This window comes from Tursiops truncatus, chromosome 3, assembly GCF_011762595.2.
Source record: "Tursiops truncatus isolate mTurTru1 chromosome 3, mTurTru1.mat.Y, whole genome shotgun sequence".
NCBI lineage: Eukaryota > Metazoa > Chordata > Mammalia > Artiodactyla > Delphinidae > Tursiops > Tursiops truncatus.
This window is the reverse complement of record NC_047036.1, coordinates 97,273,433-97,292,834: the sequence shown is the minus strand read 5'-3', so window position 1 is coordinate 97,292,834 and position 19,402 is coordinate 97,273,433.

Genomic DNA, 19,402 nt, shown 5'->3' with positions numbered 1-19,402 from the left:
TGTCTGACCCCAGTGGGTAAGTTTGGTTCAGTGAGTTGTGTAGGCTTCCTGGTGGGGGGACTGGTGCCTGTGTTCTGGTGGATGAGGCTGTATCTTGTCTTTCTGGTGGTCAGGACCGTGTCCAGTGGTGTGTCTGTGAGCTTATTATGATCTTAGGCAGCCTCTCTGCTAATGGGTGGGGTTGTGTTCCTGTCTTGCTAGTTGTTTGGCATGGGGTGTCCAGCACTGGAACTTGCTAGTCATTGAGTGGATCTGGGTCTTAACGTTGAGATGGAGATCTCTGAGAGAACTCTTGCCGATTGATATTACATGGGGCCAGGATGTCTCTGCTGGTCCAATGTGCTGATCTTGGCTCTCCCACCTCAGAGGTGCTCCTGACACGGGCCGGAGTACCAAGACCCTGTCAGCTACATGGCTCAGAGGCAAGGGAGGAAAAAAAGAAAGAAAAATAAAACTTTGGGGAAGTCTGAGGTCTTCTGCCAGCATTCAGTAGATGTTCTGTAGGAGTTGTTCCACATGTAGGTGTGTTTTTTATGTATTTGTGGGGAGGAAGGTGATCTCCATGTCTTACTCTCCACCATCTTGAAGGTCCTTCTGACCCCAGTAGTCTTATCTTCATGTCTCTTGCCCCACATGAATATGTGCATATTGCATATTTGCAGTAATTGCTAGAAGGAGAATCATACTTGTTGACTTAAACCATTAAGGACTTGCACTTGAGCTCAGGCTAGGATCCCCGTCGTGATTCCCATGGAAGGGCACACACAGAATGACAACTCTACCAACTAGGAAGAGAGAGAAGAGGATGTTGTGCAGGCCACCTGCTGTGTCTGTGACATCCCCAGTCACAGGGTACTTTGTAAAAGCTCCTATAGAACCATGCTTCTTTTCTCTGGAGCATTTCTCTCAGTTTGTTATTACATATTTACTAATGTTATTGTTAAAGTATGTCTCCTCCATTCATCTAAGTCTTTCATCAGAACAAACTCTGACTCTCAGTCACTGGTACTTAGCACAGTCTGGCTCATAACAGGCGCTTACTAAATACATGTAGACTGTATGAGCCAATGAGCCAAGGCTCTGTTCCTTTTGGGTATGGAAGCAGGACTGGCTTCCCTTTCCAGACTCCATACATCCCTAGGATCTTGGGCCATGGTGGGGTGAATCCCCAGGAAGGAGATCCAGGACTCCCAGTTGCGTTCAGTCCTCATTATTTGCAGATTCTGAATTTGTGACTTTGCCTACTAGTTAAATTTATTGTAACCCCCAAATTAATACTCGCAGCAGTTTTGCAAGTCATTTGCAAACATACACAGAGTGACAAAAATGTGAATTGCCCAACCTACATGCTCCCTGCTGAAGTAGAGCAAGATGACACCCTGCCTCATTGTTTCAGCTCTCATACTGTAAATGTGTCTTTTTTGTGGTCTATTTAGTGCCATGTTTTTTTACATTTTTGTGAAACGTAAGGGTTGTCTAGTGCCTCTAAATACAAAAAGGCTATAATGTACTAAACAGACAAAGATACGTGTGTTAGATAAGCTTCATTCAGGCATGAGTTTTTGTGCTGTTGGCTGTGAGTTCAATGTTACTGAACCGCCAATATATATTTTAAAAGGGGTCTTTAAACAGAAACTCACATAAAACAAGGTTATGTATTCACTGATGAAATATTGTGACCAGAGGCTTACAGGAACCTAACCCTGTTTTTCCCCTAGGAACAATGGTTTAGTATTTGCTAACTCAGAGTTCCAAGCAACTTTATGGAACATAACTACTATGAATAATGAGAATCTGCTGTGCTCTTTTTATTTCAGTGAAGAGTAAATGAGATAAGACTATATTAGCTCTTGCACACTGTAGAAATATTCATAAGATTAAATGGTTAACACTAAAGCTTTGTAGACAGAAATTACATAGGCCTGCTTTTAACATTTTTAAACAAGAGTACAGATGGTTCTCCCAATCCCATTCTCTTCCCATTTCTGACTTTATCCTATACCAGGAAGAACCTTGCATGCCTGTGTGAACACTTCAAACTCCATGTCCAAGTTCCATTCATAATTTACCTGCCTCCAAATTCTTGGAGCCCTTACTCCAGATATCTGCCCCTTGGTGATACCTATAGCCAATGGGTGAGTATACTGGTGTCATGGTCTACACTTGGGAGTTAGGCCAGGGAATAGGCCTTTCTAAGCCCTGGAAGAGGGCTCAGAGACATTGGGCAGGAAATAATAGGATCCCAGCTATTGGGTTTAGAAGGTGGGGAGACATAGACTTTGGGTGTTCAAGTCCTTGTACTTTTCCCCTGACACCTTGCCCCATGGAGAAGGTCACAGTCAGATGGATGAAAGACAGAGTAGGACCTTATAGAGTACTGGGCTTAGCATAGGAGCCCTAGTTTGCAAAGTCTAAGGTAAGTACTGTGTATGGAGTATGTTGTGGTACAAAAGTGGTTAATTCTATTTCCAAATTAGGTAGAAGATGTGGGGGAGGGAGGAAGCAGGACATTCTCTATAGGAAAATGACATATGAACTCAGGTTTTAGAAGTGATTAGGAACTTTCTAGGTGTGTTGAGGTAAGGATGGGGTTGGGAGGAGAAAATATGTCAGGCAGAAGCTGGAGTATGAACAAAATTAAGGAATCACATAATAAGCTAGTGTTTTCAATGAGCTGTGAGTAATTCAGTAGGGCTACAGCATAGTATGAAAGGTGTGGAGGCTCAGAGTGTCTGGGCCTTGCCTGTCGTATTAAAGGGTTTATCCTTTATCTTGCTGGTGTTGGGGAATTATCTACTGACAACATCCAACTTCTGTTTTAGTTATAGCAATATGCATGTTGGATTGGAGAAGTGTAGGGTTGGAAGGAGGACTTTGGAAGTAGCTATGAGTATATTGTGATGTTTCCAGGTGAAAGGTGAAGAGAGCTGAACCTCAGTCATAGCACTATGGGATAATGAAAAAGAGTGTGAGTAGGAATGATGAAAATTTATATTTATTATGTAAGAGGCAGTGTCCCAAGTGTTTTACAGATATGATTTAATCCTTATATCAATCCTGAGCAATAGGTACTGTTATTTATCCCTATTTAATAGATGAAGAAGCTCAGGCAAAGAAAGGTTAAATAAACCACTTACTATGGACTGAATATGTGTTCCCTCAAAATTCATATGTTAAAGCCCTAATTGCTAATCTGATGGTATTTGGAGTTGGGGTCTTTGGGAGATAATTAAGTGTAGAAAAGTTATAGGATAGATCCCCCATCATGGGATTACTGCCCCTATAAGAGGAAGAGGAAAGCAGAGCTTCACCATGTGTGGATACAGCAAGAAGGCAACCGGATGTAAAGCAGGAAATGGGCTCTCACCAAGATCCTAACCATGCTGGCCCCCTGATCTCAGACTTCCAGCTTCCTGAACTGTCAGAAATAAATTTTTGTTGTTTAAGCCTTACTATCTATGGTATTTTTGTTGTAGCAGCCTGCGCTAAGACATTGTTCAAGGTCATATTTTTAGTAGCTATTGCTCTAGAGCCTATGTTCTTAACCACTAAGATGAACTGAGAGGAGAGATGAGGCAGAATTTGAGGGATCATAGGGAGGTCTCATCTTCAGGACCTGATGACAGATTAAATTTGGAGGATGAGAAAGAAAAGATGCTTCTAGGATTGACTCCAGATGTGACGAGAAGATTCTGGTGCCAATTAGAAATGGAAAATACAAAAAGAGGAGTGATTCTGGGAGGAAGAGGCTGTGTTCCCCTTGGGGCATTCTGAGCTTGAGGTGATGGTGGCACATTCAAGTAGAGACACCCAGCAGGCAGGTCCTGGAGCTCAGAGGACAGGTCAGTCAGGAGGGTGGCATCCAGTGCAAGGTAAAGGCTTCTCATCTTCGGTGAGCATCGTTTAGCTAACAGAGGACTAGTGGAAAAGCCTGGAAGTGACTCATTTGCCCAAAACGTAGCATAAGGTAGACAATAAAAGTATAAACGATAGAGCTTTATCATTTACCAGCAGTACAACCGCAGTGAGTTATTTAACCTTTCCAGCCCTCGTTTTTTGAATCTGTAAAATTGAAATGATAAAAAACACGTCTCCGTCATGGTATGATTATGAGGATTAAATGGACTAAATACCTGAAAGTATTTAGAACAGGGCTTGGCACGTAATAAGGGATAGGTAATTCTTTTACTTATGGCAGGTTTTTCTATAAAGAAAGTTTAATTCCAATGCAGAGTCAATCTCTTCCTGTTTCTGTCTGTCTTTCTCTCTCTGCAACAATATTACAATCTTTTGAGGAAATTCCTTCCTAAAGCAAGTCTCTGTAAAGCAAATCCCCTTTTGCCATAGGAGATTTTACTGAAGTGAAGTAATAACAGGTACACACTACATTCAGATACACACACAAAAATGTTGCTTATTTATTTTTTTTCTGTAAATTTCTTCATCTCCTTGGGCTCCTGCTGAATACTAAACAAATCAAATATAATCCAACAGAAAAATTTTAATCCTCTTCAGGAACTTAAAACAATAGTGACAATGCTGACATCTTACAGATTGTCTTCTCCTTCCAGACTTTTCTCCAAGATGGAGCCTGGGTGTATGGTGTTGGGGGTGGGAATTGGATATTCTTGAAGTCGCAGCAAGAGGGTGGCCTGAGACCCACTGTGGGGCTTTATCCTTTCACGGGGGCCTTTGATTTCTGAGGTCATCATTGTTGGCCTGGTGTTGGCATTTAGTTCTCATGTCTGTGGCTGGTGAATTCATGATGGATTCTGTCAGCCTGATCAAGCCCCAGCCTTGTCCTTGCTGGCTCTTGCCCCACACCTGAGGTCTCGTGTGCCTCCTTTCAGCCCCAGGCTGCGTGACCTGCTGTATAGCCCAGAGCCCGGGGTCATTTCACCCCATCACGACAAACCCTCAGATAAGGTCCTGAGGTAGACCATCTTTGACTTCCACTATGCAACCCCATGGACTGGGATACGATCCAGGCCCTTCCATCTCCCACGGGAGCCCAGGATGGCTGGGGAGCCCTAGCTCAGGTGATTTCCCTTCCTCAAATACATTGTGCCATTACTCCCAGTCTGAAGCAGCAGGTTGGGGTGGGTGTGTAAGTATGCACGCTCTCTTAGTCACAAACCAGGATGTGGCCACAGCTCTGCTCTGTTTTGAGTTTTCTGTTCAACCTAATTATCATAATTTCTTCTCCGTGACTTGAGGCACTGGAGTATGCTGTCAGAAAGGCCAAATCCAGACGAGTGGGACAGAACAGACTTTTCATCTCCCCTTTTGTTTTGTGGGATAGTCTCCATGGCATAGGCACTTCCTTAATGAGGTGATCTTTCATTTTCTCCTTTCCTGGAGCTAAGGGGGAAATGAAAATACATTGATTGTTCCAGTGATACTAATGCCGGGAGCTTTTGTTTCTGGTCAAAGACTTGGCCGTTGATACAAGCCACCAAAACCCTCAAAGGAAAGATAAGACAGCTATAAAACTCCACAAAAGCTGTTTTAAATATTATAAAATCATTTTAATACACTTTGTACCTGGCATATGTAAGGAATTCCACAGTATCATGTGTTGATTGAGTATAGAAAATTAAGCTCAGTTGTGTCATAAATTGGACTTCTTTAAAACCAGCATGCTAACATAATAAGCCTTCATTAAATATTTAATTTGCTAAAATTTAGCCTGCTTTTTAGAATGTGGTTAAGTCTCCTATGGGCAGGATAGTAATTAATCCATACTCTTACTAGCGATGTGTTCCGAAAAATGTTACTTAACTCTGTACCTAAGATGCCCAGTTTGTAAAATGGGAATATTAATAATATCTACATTATAGGGTTATTGTGAGGATTAGATTAGAACAGTGCTTGGCACATGGTGAGTACTATTTTTACATTTGTTACATTCATCATGATTTGGGAAGGTTGAGTCTTAGTGTATTAACCAGTGCTTTTCTTTCACTGCTACAAACATGGGTTTGTTTTTCTTTTTATTATTTTATATTATATGTCATTGCAGCAGCCAAACATTTGAGGTCACTTATGATATCTGTAATTGTGACAGTTTGGAAAACAAAAATTCGTTTTCATTCATTCATTGTTTTTCAGATGGCTAAGATCTTGTTCACTCAGATATGCCATGATATTCTTTTTGCCTCTCTCTTTCTCTCTCTCAAAATTCTTTGAGCACTAAATAATTTAGAGAGTACCATGATTTTAGTCACTTTTGAATCTATTTATATACAGAATTCTTTCAATGGCAGAAGATACAGTGTCATAGCATTTGCTAATCATAGCTACACCCTCAAAGGTTGTATCAAAGATGAGGAAAGGTAACAGAGATGAATGTTAGATATTTGAGGAAGGAAGGAGCTTTAAACCATCTTCTTGTTTAAATTTGTATTTCTGGGATTACTAGTGAGGTGGTCCCCTCCTCCCATTTGTTTGTTCACTAGTTGATTATTTTCTTTTCTAAATTGCCTGTTCCTGTCCTTCGTCCATTTACCTGTTGGGATTCTTACTGGTTTGCACCTTGATTAGCATGAGCTCCTCAGAATTCTTAAAACCTGTTTGCAGCAAATATTTGTTTTTACCAGTTGTCTTTTGATTTCAGATATGAAAAAGTTTTGCAGTTTTACCTAATCAAACTATTGACTATGTTTTAAGACTTCATATGTTGCTTTTAAGGTTGGAGAATTTTCCTCTCCGTAGACATTTGGTGGCCACTTAGGTTGTGCCAAAGTTTGTAAATTTTGTCTTGTTAAAGCATTTAACTCTAATTTTACTTATTTTATATTTGTCCAAGTAAAATACAAAGTATCTCCTCTGAGAGGTTCCAAAGGGGACAGTGTGAGTCCTTAGTGAGGGGAGAAGTACTGGGAGAGGGTGTCATGCTTTACCCCCCAACACACTGCCGTCCTTGCCACCCCCTATTCCTCTGAGCTCCCACAGCCTTTGCCTGTATCATCAACGTTGATATTTATTATATATGGTCTGAGTACAATAAAAAATTGTCTAGATTTCCTCCATTTGCCAATTTTTTGTTACTATCATGAGTCTCAAATAATATGCTATTAGGGCTTCCCTGGTGGCGCAGTGGTTGAGAGTCCGCCTGCCGATACAGGGGACACGGGTTCGTGCCGCGGTTCGGGAAGATCCCTCATGCTGCGGAGCGGCTGGGCCCGTGAGCCATGGCCGCTGGGCCTGCACGTCCAGAGCCTGTTCTCCGCAACGGGAGAGGCCACAACAGTGAGAGGCCCGCGTCCCGCAAAAAAAAAAAAAAAAAAAAAAAAAAATGCTATTAAAGAAAACTTCATCAAAAAAAAAAAGCATTTAACTCTTTATCTCCTTAGATCATTTACTGCTCATTGCTTGAGATATGTATATAAACTAATTTTTTTGAACAAAAGGAGAGACTTTTAACACCATTTATTGAATTCATGGTACTCCTTTGATCACATATTATTTTGCTCTGTACCTGCACAGTAGCCTGTGGCTGTGTGTGACAATTGAGCACCTCAGTATATTGCTGGGCCAAACTGAGATGTGCTGTGTCAAATACATACTGGATTTTAAACACTGAGAAGAACAACAACAAAAGAATGAAAACATCTCAATAATGTTTTGATATTTATGACATGTGGAAATGATAATATTTGGGTATAATAAAAGATATGATATATAATGATATATAGTATATTGATGATATGTAAATAATATATAAGTATTATTAAAATTAATTTCACTTTTTACCTTTTAAAGTGTGGGTATTAGAAAATTTGTAAATTGTATATGTGACTCATATTACGTTTCTGTTGGACACCTGCTCTATACATTAGGGTTTCTTTCTATACTGTTGAGTTTTTTTCTCAGTGCTGTCTGCAGATTTAATGATTGTAGTTTTATGATATGTTTTCAGGTCTGGTTGAGCTAATTTCTTTCATTTCTATTCTTTACCATTTTTTCTTATTTATTTTTGCCTGTTTCTTCTTGTAGATAATTTAAACATTTTTTTTTTTTGCTAAGTTCCAAGAAAATTAAATCCCTCTGGGACTTTGATTTAAGTCACATAAAATTTATAAATTGATTTTGAAGGAAGTGTCATCTTTATAAGACTAAATCCTTTTTTCCCCCCAAGGAAATGATATTTCGTTTCACTTTTTTATCTTTTCTTTTACATTTCTTAGCAAACCTTGTTTTTTCTTCACATAAACTGTATATATATTTTATTTGGATTATTGTTAGGTATTGTGTTTTTATTTTATTGTAAACATCATTATTATTCCAATACATTTTCTAAGTGGTTTATGTTGGTTTACAAAAAGTGACCTTTAAAAATATACCTTGCAACCATTTTTACTGAGCTTTTAAAAAATTAATTCTAATAGTTTTTCAGCTGATTCTCTTGAGTTATTCTCCTTCTCAAATTAAAATGCCATATCATATTAAGTTCAAATGAGCTTCTATAATTCTCTCCAAAATTCTAGCTGTAGAAATCAAATCTTTGAAAAAAGTAGAATGTTTAGGTATAAAGTCCTGTTGTTTATTTCAGATGGAATTTTATTAGAACTTACCTATAATATTGGAGATCACAGAGGTAGAGTGTTTTTTTTGTGTGTCTGTTTTTGTTTCCAAGGACTTGATGAAAAGATTAGCGAAACTGGTATATGATTCATGCATCACAGCTTAAATATACTTGGGACAGTGTATGCATGTGTGAGCATGTGTGTGTAAGATTAGTTGTAAGAAAAATTGTTGACTTCTGATAGTTGCCTTTTGCTGGGTATTTGAGGTTGCACTCATCACCTCAGATGGTTAGAAAGGCTAGCTGAATAGCTTTTCAATTGGAACTTCACCTTGAAACTCTCAGCCTTTTTATTTAATCTCTGAGAGCCTGGGGCTTAAGTTTCATTCTTGCTACATGATTATAGGAATTCAATTTTTATTTGGTCTTAAACATTTTTCCTTTTTTGCTTTCTGCCCATATCCTTTTACTAATGCATTTAAAAAGCTCTTTTTTTTTCCTGGTAGAATGAATAATACTTTTTTTTCATTAAAAAATAGTAGTTTATTTTTAACAAAAATCTTTGAGCACAAAATCACTCAGGTATTACAGTGATTTTAGTCATTTCTGAATCTATTTATATGCAGAGTTATTTCTCATTGCATTCTCTTACAGTAGCTGCAGCAATACAAGGCAAGGTAAGAAAGAGAAGAGCCTGGGGGAAGAACATGCCCTCATTAGTAGGAGTGTTGTTAATCAACACTATCAGAGATCAAATCCAATTAATATAAATCTTCCAAAAGATAACCCCGTATTTGTAGGTTAACTTCAACCCTTGTCTTAAGGGAGTAAAAGAATTTTCTCTATTGATGTATTTAAACAAAATTAACTGACTACCCACCACAAAATGTTTCCTCTCTTGGTAATTTATGGGGCAAGAGACAGGCTCCAGACTTCTGTCGTGCTCCTGTGGGCATGCACCGAACCCCCAACCCACCACCAGAATTCCATCAGGGTGCTGCCACATGGATGGCAGAAAACATGAATCGCCATTTGGAAACATGAAATTGCCGTTATGTTATACATAGTATATGTTAAGTACACACAGACACACACACACACATACACTTAATGTGGAATGAAGTCTTTACTGAAAAATGTTACATTGATATGGTGCAGGTGTATGTGTGTGTGTTTGTGTGATGGTGAAGCTGTGTCATTCCCACCTACTGGGACTTTACGTAAAGGGAGATTATTGTGCTTGGTATGTGGAATATGACTATCTTGCCAAGTAGTCTAGTTGTTTAGCTTATTTCCTGGGTAATATAGTCAGAAAAGCAAAACCCATAGAATTTAAGGTGTTAACACATCTCTTCAGCCCCGAGTGAGAAATCACTTTAAATGAAACAAGAATATGTTCATTTGTATTCCAAGTAGAGATGGAAAAATATCTTATAAATTTTTAATCCACCAAGTGGCATGTATTGTCCTGGGTCAGGCTGCGTATGAAACCTCCATTTGGAAGGGAAACTGCTGTGATGCAGAGGATAGAGCCACTCCTTCCTCCACCCTCAACCCCAACAAATACCAAAATGATGAATTTTAATGAAGGAGTAAAATGATGGGAGTTTATTCTTCGCTACATCCTATTCACTGAAGCAACATGGAGTTTTCTTTCCCCTCAAACCAACACGGACCTCGAACCGTGTTTTAAACTGGAAGAAAAAGTACTCATAGGAACGAAAGAAATACATACATATTTTAAAATACAGTATATTTTAAAACAGAACATATTATATTACCATAACAGTAAGATGCATTACATTGGCTAACTCTAAAGTATAAAAAATGAAAGCATTGTTTATAATTATTTATCAATTATTAATTCTAAATTATTAATATTATTTATTAAGATTAAGCATAATCTTACTAAATTACATCACATTTAAAAATGATTAATTATTATTGTACAAATCAATCTTTACTAATTAAATCCAAATGTTTACAGTATAAATTGTCAAAGTTACTAAAAAGATATATAATATCAAATAGATGATTAATTTTCTACTGCCCACTTATTTATGACCAGAAGTAGGAGATCAAAACATCTTAGGAAATCTTATAGGTGAGTATGAATATACCTTTCAACCAAAAAGCAAAAGTGAGGTTATAAGGTTTTAGGATTGTTTTTGACTAGGATTGTTTATATATTTTGGGTATGGAGTTTATGTATTTCAGGTAGAGTTTGTGTGTTTCAGGGAGAGCTTATCTGTTTCAGGTTTAGAGTGTTTAGCCAACGGACATGTGTCTGCACTTAATAGTACAGTAAAAGTAAGACCCTCTGAATAGCTGAGTAGCCAAAATTCTCTTAAACTCTGTCATATACCAAATTCTCCACTGTAATTTAGGGCACAACATAGTACTAGTACATTACTTAGTTATTCAGTTATTGTCGAGGACTCGGGATATTTTCAGAGTATGGATTTCTCTCGGCACATAACTGAAGTGGGGACCTGGATGAATATTTCCTGCCTGAAATATCTTGTTGAGAGATCCTGCCCCTGAAGTTCATGGGGTGAACTCAGATAATGGCAGCTGTTAGAAAAACATGCTTTTGGTATACTGTAGTTTTATTAAAAAGAGCATTGTAATAAGAATAGGATTTGGTGGTAAAACTCAATAGGCAGTAAAATATTTAAAAATGGTACTGACTAAAGTTCGGTGGGCATCATAGGTTATGACATTCTCTCTGAGCGAGAAGGTCAGAATTTCAGTGGTGCCAGAAATTAAGGCCTACTGATGTGTTAGGTCATGGGAGAGGCCTGGTCCACAGTAGGAAGGGGAACCCCCTGATGCCCAAGAGGACCTTTGATGTTTGCCCTCGGCAGGCTCTGACTCACCTCTATTTCTGATCTTGGACTGAACAACCTCCTAACTAACCTAATTGGTGGTCTAGCATATTCCTCCTGCTGTTTGGCCCCGACTCAAATGACAACGGCTAGATAATTAAGCTCTTTCTTAGTTGCCTCAAGCCTGACCTTTGTGACAGCTTTGGTCAGCAGGCTGGCTGACCCTGCAGAGCCCTTTTGCCATCATCCCCTTAGTTTGCTGGGATGGAGTTTTAGCATCCCTCCACTCAGGTCTTCTCACTGGGTGCTTGTACTAGTCCCTTCCTTGTGTCAGGCAAACAGCTCTCTTAACACTGGACATGCCCAAATTATTAAAGCACCATAAATTACATCCCACAGTGGCCTTGCACTTGACTGCCTCCACCCCTTATCTTGTTCACCCCCTTTGACCCCGCTGAGTAGCCGTTCTTCACACGACATTCTTGACAAGGTTGTTTACTCTGCATGTCCAATGAGACTGTGCCTTATGTAGTTAAGTTCTCAGCTTTGAGCTATGCCTGAGAGGGCAGACTTTTCAGTTGCTAAAAGAATTAACCTTTTAGCTGAGGATGGCCTTTACTGCTAGAGGTGCTTTCATAGCCCACGTTTAGGACCATTTAAGAATATTGCTAAATTTATGGAGATTTTTACATCTACATATAGATCAGTTTCGCAAGTCATAGTAACCCAGGGTGAGTAACCATCTGTGCCAGCTGTGTAGTTAAGAATGCCAACTTGTTCTGAAAATGGCTCTGTACAGTCAACGCGATTATTTATGAAAATAGGAGAAAGGAATGGCAGTGATACTCAAATCCACTCATAATTTCAGACCTCATTTGGATGAGTTGTTCAACCCGCTCTCTGCCTGCTCGAGGGAAGAAGTGGCAAAGGGGTCACAGGGTGGACATGTTAGATTCTCAGGAGATTAGGATTCTTGGGTGTGAGAGAAAATGCTTCTTAGTTTTACAAATGTTCATTGAGTTGTTTAGACTGATTTGATAAGTGCATCTAGAGCTCTCACAAAGTAGGTGTTTGACAAATTCTAATTCCCCTCCCCCTTAGTAGTTCCTGGCTTATTTGTTTGTGGATACTGGCTGCATTTATTCACATCGATTGCACCTGCATCCCAAATACTCCGTGCTGCCAACCTGCTCTCTCTCCTTCCTGCCCCCTCTCCCTCTCTGTCCCGCTCTGTCACACACCACACCCTCCACTTTATTTATTTATTTTTAACATCTTTATTGGAGTATAATTGCTTTACAATGTTGTGTTAGTTTCTGCTGTATAACAAAGTGACTCAGCTATACATATATCCCCATATCTCCTGCCTCTTGTGTCTCCCTCCCACCCTCCCTATCCCACCCCTCTAGATGATCACAAAGCACCAAGCTGATCTCCCTGTGCTATGCAGCTGCTTCCCACTAGCTATCTATTTTACATTTGGTAGTATATGTAAGTCCATGCCAGTCTCTCACTTTGTCCCAGCTTACCCTTGCCCCTCCCGTGTCCTCAAGTCCATTCTCTACATCTGCGTCTTTATTCCTGTCCTGCCCCTAGGTTCATCAGAACCACTTTTTTTTTAGATTCCATATATATGTGTTAGCATGCAGTATTTGTTTTTCTCTTTCTGACTTACTTCACTCTGTATGACAGACTCTAGGTCCATCCACCTCACTACAAATAACTCAATTTCGTTTCTTTTTATGGCTGAGTACTATTCCATTGTATATATGTGCTACATCTTCTTTATCCATTCATCTGTTGATGGACACTTAGGTTGCTTCCATGTCCTGGCTATTGGAAATAGTGCTGCAATGAACATTGTGATACATGTCTCTTTTTGAATTATGGTTTTCTCCGGGTATATGCCCAGTAGTGGGATTGCTGGGTCATATGGTAGTTCTATCTTTAGTTTTTAAGGAACCTCCATACTGTTCTCCATAGTGGCTGTATCAATTTACATTCCCACCAGCAGTGCAAGAGGGTTCCCTTTTCTCCACACCCTCTCCAGCATTTATTGTCTGTAGATTTTTTGATGATGCCCATTCTGACTGGTGTGAGGTGATACCTCATCACACACTCCACTTTAGATGCCCTGCACAAAGGGGCACTCTCACAGTCTTAAACACCACCCTTCCATTTTCTTCTTCCCCTTTTGTCCCAGTGTCTTTTCACTTTCTTATTTCTTGTTCTTCCCTGCTTGTCACAGAGTTAGAGGACTTGATCCCAGTGAAGGGGTTGAGAAAGGAGGATGAGAGATGGCAGCAAGGAGTAGGATAAAGGCCTTTAAACTTGGTACAGCTGAAGAATTTTCCTATTCAAAGGGTACCTCTTGAACGTGGATCAAGTGGTAGTTGTACGTTGTCCTACTTTTGATGGCACTTGAGGATGCAGCCATGATTGTAGGGTGAAGGGGGAGCAGAAAGATTGAACAGAGCAGATTCAGAATTATCTCAAACACAAAGTAGGAAAAACACAGTGATTTCACAAACATACTCCCTGAAAAACACTGAACACGAAACTCGAGGATGCTGGATGGAGCCCTCACTTAAAATGGAATAGGACACAGAGCCTTGAGCTTTCTAGGCTTTTATGTGCCTCTGTACAGTGAAGCAGGGCTGTAGAATGGAAGATTTTGAGAGGAGGGAAGGCTGGGCTGGGTGGAAGGAAGAAATATCCTCTGCTCATTGTGGCTATAGGGAAGCAACTCTATCGGGGCTGTCTGCAGGTTCCCTGGGATTCATGTGAAATTCTTCCACTTATTGTCGTGAATAAGAGAGTTCTCACTGAAACATAAAACAACCATGGTTTCCCTAATTTCTATTGAAAAATAAGTTAATGGATAGAATTTAAGTTGTCAAATCTTTGGCTTCTGCTGCTTATCAGCAGTACAGTCTGAAACAAGGTGATCTATAATTTAACCCCAAATGACACCATTTTAATTTCGACCGATTGCCATAGCTCAGTGCTCTCAGAGACCTCCCTGCCACCGTGCGTCCTGCCATCTTGGAAAGCAAGATGTAGTTGTAAGAGCACAAATCTTGGAGTTAAAGTCCTGCCTTCCTACTTAGCCTCTTCTACTTCCTAGCTTGCTTATCCCCAGGGAAGCCCCTTCACCTCTCTGGATCTCAGATTTCACTGAGATTCTGCAAATTGAGACACTAACAACTGAAGCACAGAGTTGTCATGATGATTAATTGCAAATACGTGTGTTTGAAGTGCTCGGCCCTTACCACAGTGTATGACACATACATGCGCACGATATGTTTTCCCTCTTTCTTTCTTTCTTTTTCCTGAACAAGCAAGAAAACCACAAATAGAGGAAACACAGTTTTTAAGACAATATGGTTTCTTCATATGGTTTTTAAGACAATATGGTTCTTCAAAGTAACCTAGACCAGTGTTTTCAGACTTTCATGAAATTTTATCTAAAAACTCTCTATAAAACAGATCATATGGAGCTTGGGTAAGGGCCTGGGGCTTCCATGCTTCAGTTCCCCAGGCAGCACTTACATTGTGCTCTGTGTGAACAGCACCCCAAATTCCATGTAAAGAGTGACCTCTGGAGTTGTGCACTGAGATGTATTCTTTGGTGTCTCCATAAGCTACATCAACTCTGTGCCATTGGTAATTTACTAGAATTACTAATTTGCTTATTTATCTGAGATATTTTAATGGCATCATGCTGGATTCACAGAGAATATATCAGAATTCTACACCACCTTTTCTCTGAAACTAGAAGGAGAGAAGAACATGCTTAGAGGACGCTGAAGCACCAAGGGTTTGGACCTGAGGTACACGTACAGTTCCCTTGAGGCATTTCATTGTGAGAAAGGACATTCCGTTTTTAAGCAACGTGGGCCAGCTCTCAGCACACTTCTCAAGGGTTATTGCTTGTCCTTGGGTTTACTCTGATGCCTGAGGTCAAGATGAGCTAGAATACTTACTCAAATCCCTGGCACGTTGTGCATTTCCTGCTGATAATGTGTAAACAATAGATTTTAATAGAAAGTTAAGGAAAAAGTTTCTTAAATAACCGAACTCCCTTATATCTGCTTACTGATGCGTAACTCGCTGGAACATCAGCACCCAGAATATTGAATCCCTTTTACACAATTAGGTTGTGCGCTTAAGCATACTAACAAGGTGTGAGTGTGGGATGTTTATCTTCTTCCTGAGGATTATAAATTCTTTTGGCAGATACTGTCTCTTTCTATTTCGCTGTGTAATATGTGCCTAGAGGCAACTGTTCTTTGCCGGAGTGCATCCTCCAAACAACAGAAATCGATGGTTAAAGGATGGCCTGAAATATGTGTCTCAAAGATGTTATATTTTCCCCCACTAATACACGCACCAGCCACTTGGTGCTGTCCTGCCGCTTCTGTTGTATTTATTATGTTGATTTTTCAAAATAGATCTTTATTTTGTTATCCTTTGAAGAAGAGAAATAAAAATTGATGAAGTATAAATGCCATTCTTTGTTTTTGATTTGGGATAAATGACTTAAATGGCTAAAGCAAGAATTAGATTTTAATCCTAAACTGCAGTTGGCAATATTTTGAGATTTGGAAAATGTCTTACGTTCTCATTGTTTTTGAGTTTTGTTTGTTTTGCTTTTTTCCAATCTTGTTGTATCTAAGAACTGAAGTAAAAGTCTTGATCAGCTGCTCTTCTGATGTTTCTAACCCAGTCTCCATCAGGCAATTGAATGAGAGGTCATACTTTTGGAGTCTGATTGCTGGGTCAGAGAGGATTGAAGCTGTTCTTATTGTCAGGAGGGGAGCTGTCACAAAGAGTTACAAAGAGACAAGGAGCAAGAGAAAGAAGGAGAAGAAAAAATTACTATGTCTCTGGATTTTCTTAACCCAGTGGTCCCTATGACTATACTAACTATTTGTGAGTGATCAGAGTTACGTTGTAGATTTAAGTTGACATCCACCAGGGTAGTTCTAGCAGGTATTTTCTTTTCATCCTTTACGACCAGATTTGAAAGCAATGGTACGCCTTACCATCTCATGACTTAGTAACAGGTGCTTCATAATTGTCTGCTCGGCATCCAGGGTTGGGCTCACACAGATGTGGCAGGGGCTGTGTGCTTACTCCTTGCAGGACATCAGTTTGACATATTGGTTATCTGCTTCCTCCACTCTGCTAATCACAGTGGATCTCAGTCCTTATGTGTGAAACCAAGAGAAGTGATTCAAAATGAAAATGAGTATTAATAATCTGTCACAAAGGTGGACGCTGGCTGTAATTCATTCTGAGTAATGCTGGTAAGGACTATGAACACATGCTTGAGAGTCTTCAGACATATGACTGATTCTGTCACACGGAAGCAGCTGTGTGCAGCTATACCCCTGCAAGCTCCAATGTGTGTGTGTGTGTCTACATCTTCTATAGGAACGTCGTTTTCTTGTATCTGATATCACCCAAAATAAGCATCCCATTAGTTGGGGCTGGATCATAGTTCTGTCATAGAGATAGATTTTTGTGTGTGGTGGTATTACACCTCTAACGCGGATGGCAATATGTTTTCAGTAAAGGCCTGATAATTCTTGATATTATCCTCATTTTGTAGATGAGTCCGTTGGAAGTTGTGTGTAAATGCTACATATCATCATTTTATATATATTTTATATGTATATCAAACTTGCCGTTTTGGAAAACAAATACAAGCTTCTTTTTCTGAGTCTGCATCCAGAGGTAAGGAAAGAAAAGTAGAAACTTGCTCAGCTTATTAGCCAAGAAATAGATTCAATGGCAATTGGGCTTTAATTAGGGAAGAGGATTCTAGGCTGAGTTGGGAAAGTCAGTGGTCAGAAGATTTGAATGTGTTACGGGCAGGGAGAGGACTGTCTGCACAGTGTCTCATGGCCCCAGGGAAGTCATATACCTTCCTGTCTCTTTTGTACAGAGTTGGCAGTTCTTTTTTCTTCAAGCCTCGAGGGAAATGTGTGGAACAGAAAAATGGTGCCAGGGAGGTACAAGCAACAGGGAGAAGTCTGAAGGTAAATCTTTGCAGGTTGTTAAAGGCCCAAGAAAATCCTGCTGAAGTGCTGGTGCTGAGTTTGTGTGGTGGGCAGCTTGAGGCCCTAAGGAAATTCCAATCCTCTTCGATAGAGCAAGTAACAATAATAATAACAATGGCAGAGAGAGCAGTAGCCACAATGATCCTCTGGACAGCTGACATTTACGGAGTGATCTCTAGGTGTAGGTTTCTGTGGTAAGCATAGGACATGCATAATCTCATTTAATACAGTAGTCACAGAAAGATGAGATTATCACACCCATTTTACAAATGAGGAAATTGAAGTATGGGGAAGTTAAATCACTTGCTTTAGGTCACATAACTAGTGTTAATGATAAGTTAAATTTAAGCAAAAAGAACCATATCGCTCTTAGGTGTTTGTAGCTCTGTAGCTTTTTTCTGGAAGAGTAAAGCAATGTTTCTCACTCCTGGCTGTGCTTTAGAATCACTTGGGGGAGCTTTAAAAACTGGTGCCTGATCCTGCCTCCCGGACATTCTTTCATTGATCTGGGGTGTGACTTGGGAGTTTTCCTTTTTGTTTTGCGGTATGCGGGCCTCTCACTGTTGTGGCCTCTCCCGTTGCAGAGCACAGGCCCCGGACGCGCAGGCTCAGCGGCCATGGCTCACGGGTTCAGCCGCTCCGCGGCATGTGGGATCTTCCCGGACCGGGGCACGAACCTGTGTCCCCTGCATTGGCAGGCGTACTCTCAACCACTGTGCCACCAGGGAAGCCCAGACTTGGGAGTTTTAAAAGCTCCCCAGGAGATTCTAATGTGGTGGACTGCTCTAAAGTAACTTCTCTTCTGTTTTCTCTAGACTTTCATTTGATTTCATCATTTAATTTAACCATAATTTGTGAGCATCTTATTTATTATCTGATACCTTGTTTTGTCTGTCCCTCGTAGCAGAATATAGCTCTGTGAAGGCACAAACGGTGTCTGTCTTACCCACCCCTATATCTTCAGAGTCTGTGTTGCATAAATGAAAATGAGTGAGTATCATCTCTCTGTAGAATTAGTTAATCACCTATCAGAAAGTATCCATGCTTCAGTTTTTAAAGCCAGTGTTTAACACTTTTATTGAAATAGTCATTTACTTAAGGTGTGAGGGCTGCTGACAATTTCTTCTTATAAGCAACCCCATAAGACAGTCAGGTGGAGGAGGAACGGAAAACAACAGGAGCTCAGGGGGGTCAGTGGTGTGGAGCTGTGCTCCTGCGAGGAACATTCTTTATACAAGGATGTTTCAGGAGAACTGGGCTTTCACTTGGTTTAAAATGACATTTTAATCTTCGATCTAATTTTTGATAGAAACCTTTAAAATCAATGTAAATGAGGAAGCTTGATGGATGCTGTAGGATGGATGAAGATAACCTGGACTGGGAACCTTTGGTTTACCCCGTGCTGCAGGGGAACAATCTGCTTTCACAGCGTGCATACTGGCGTGGGCTGGGCTGGGCTGTGCAGGGGCTTGTCACAAGCAAGGCTCCCTTGTGTCTAGCTTAGTTCTGGGCTAGGTGATTAATGCAATCAAAAGGCATCTTTCAACCTGGAGAATAATTCAGGCCCCAACAGCTCATCAATCTGCTATTGCTTTGCAGAGCAAAAATTTAATATATAATAAAAAATGTTTTCACTGCTTCAAAAGGAATGAAAATTTCTTTGTAAAATTATTTCTCATTTTAAGGTGAACCATCATCACACCATTAATGCTTGATCATACACTTAATTTGAAATCCAAATACTGAAGATTTAAACTGAAATTTTACCCATAAGATGAAATGGTTAACTTGGTAAGTTGTGATCTCTGCATGTGGTTCCAATACTTACAACGATAGGATGTGGAAGAGAAGCTGGAAGTAAAGCTGAGTGGGAACACACTGAGTCGGGGTATGTGTTTATATAATTAGTGTCATGGACTATTTTAAATTTTATTTAACAGACATTTTAATAATACTGATATATACCAGTATGAGCACAT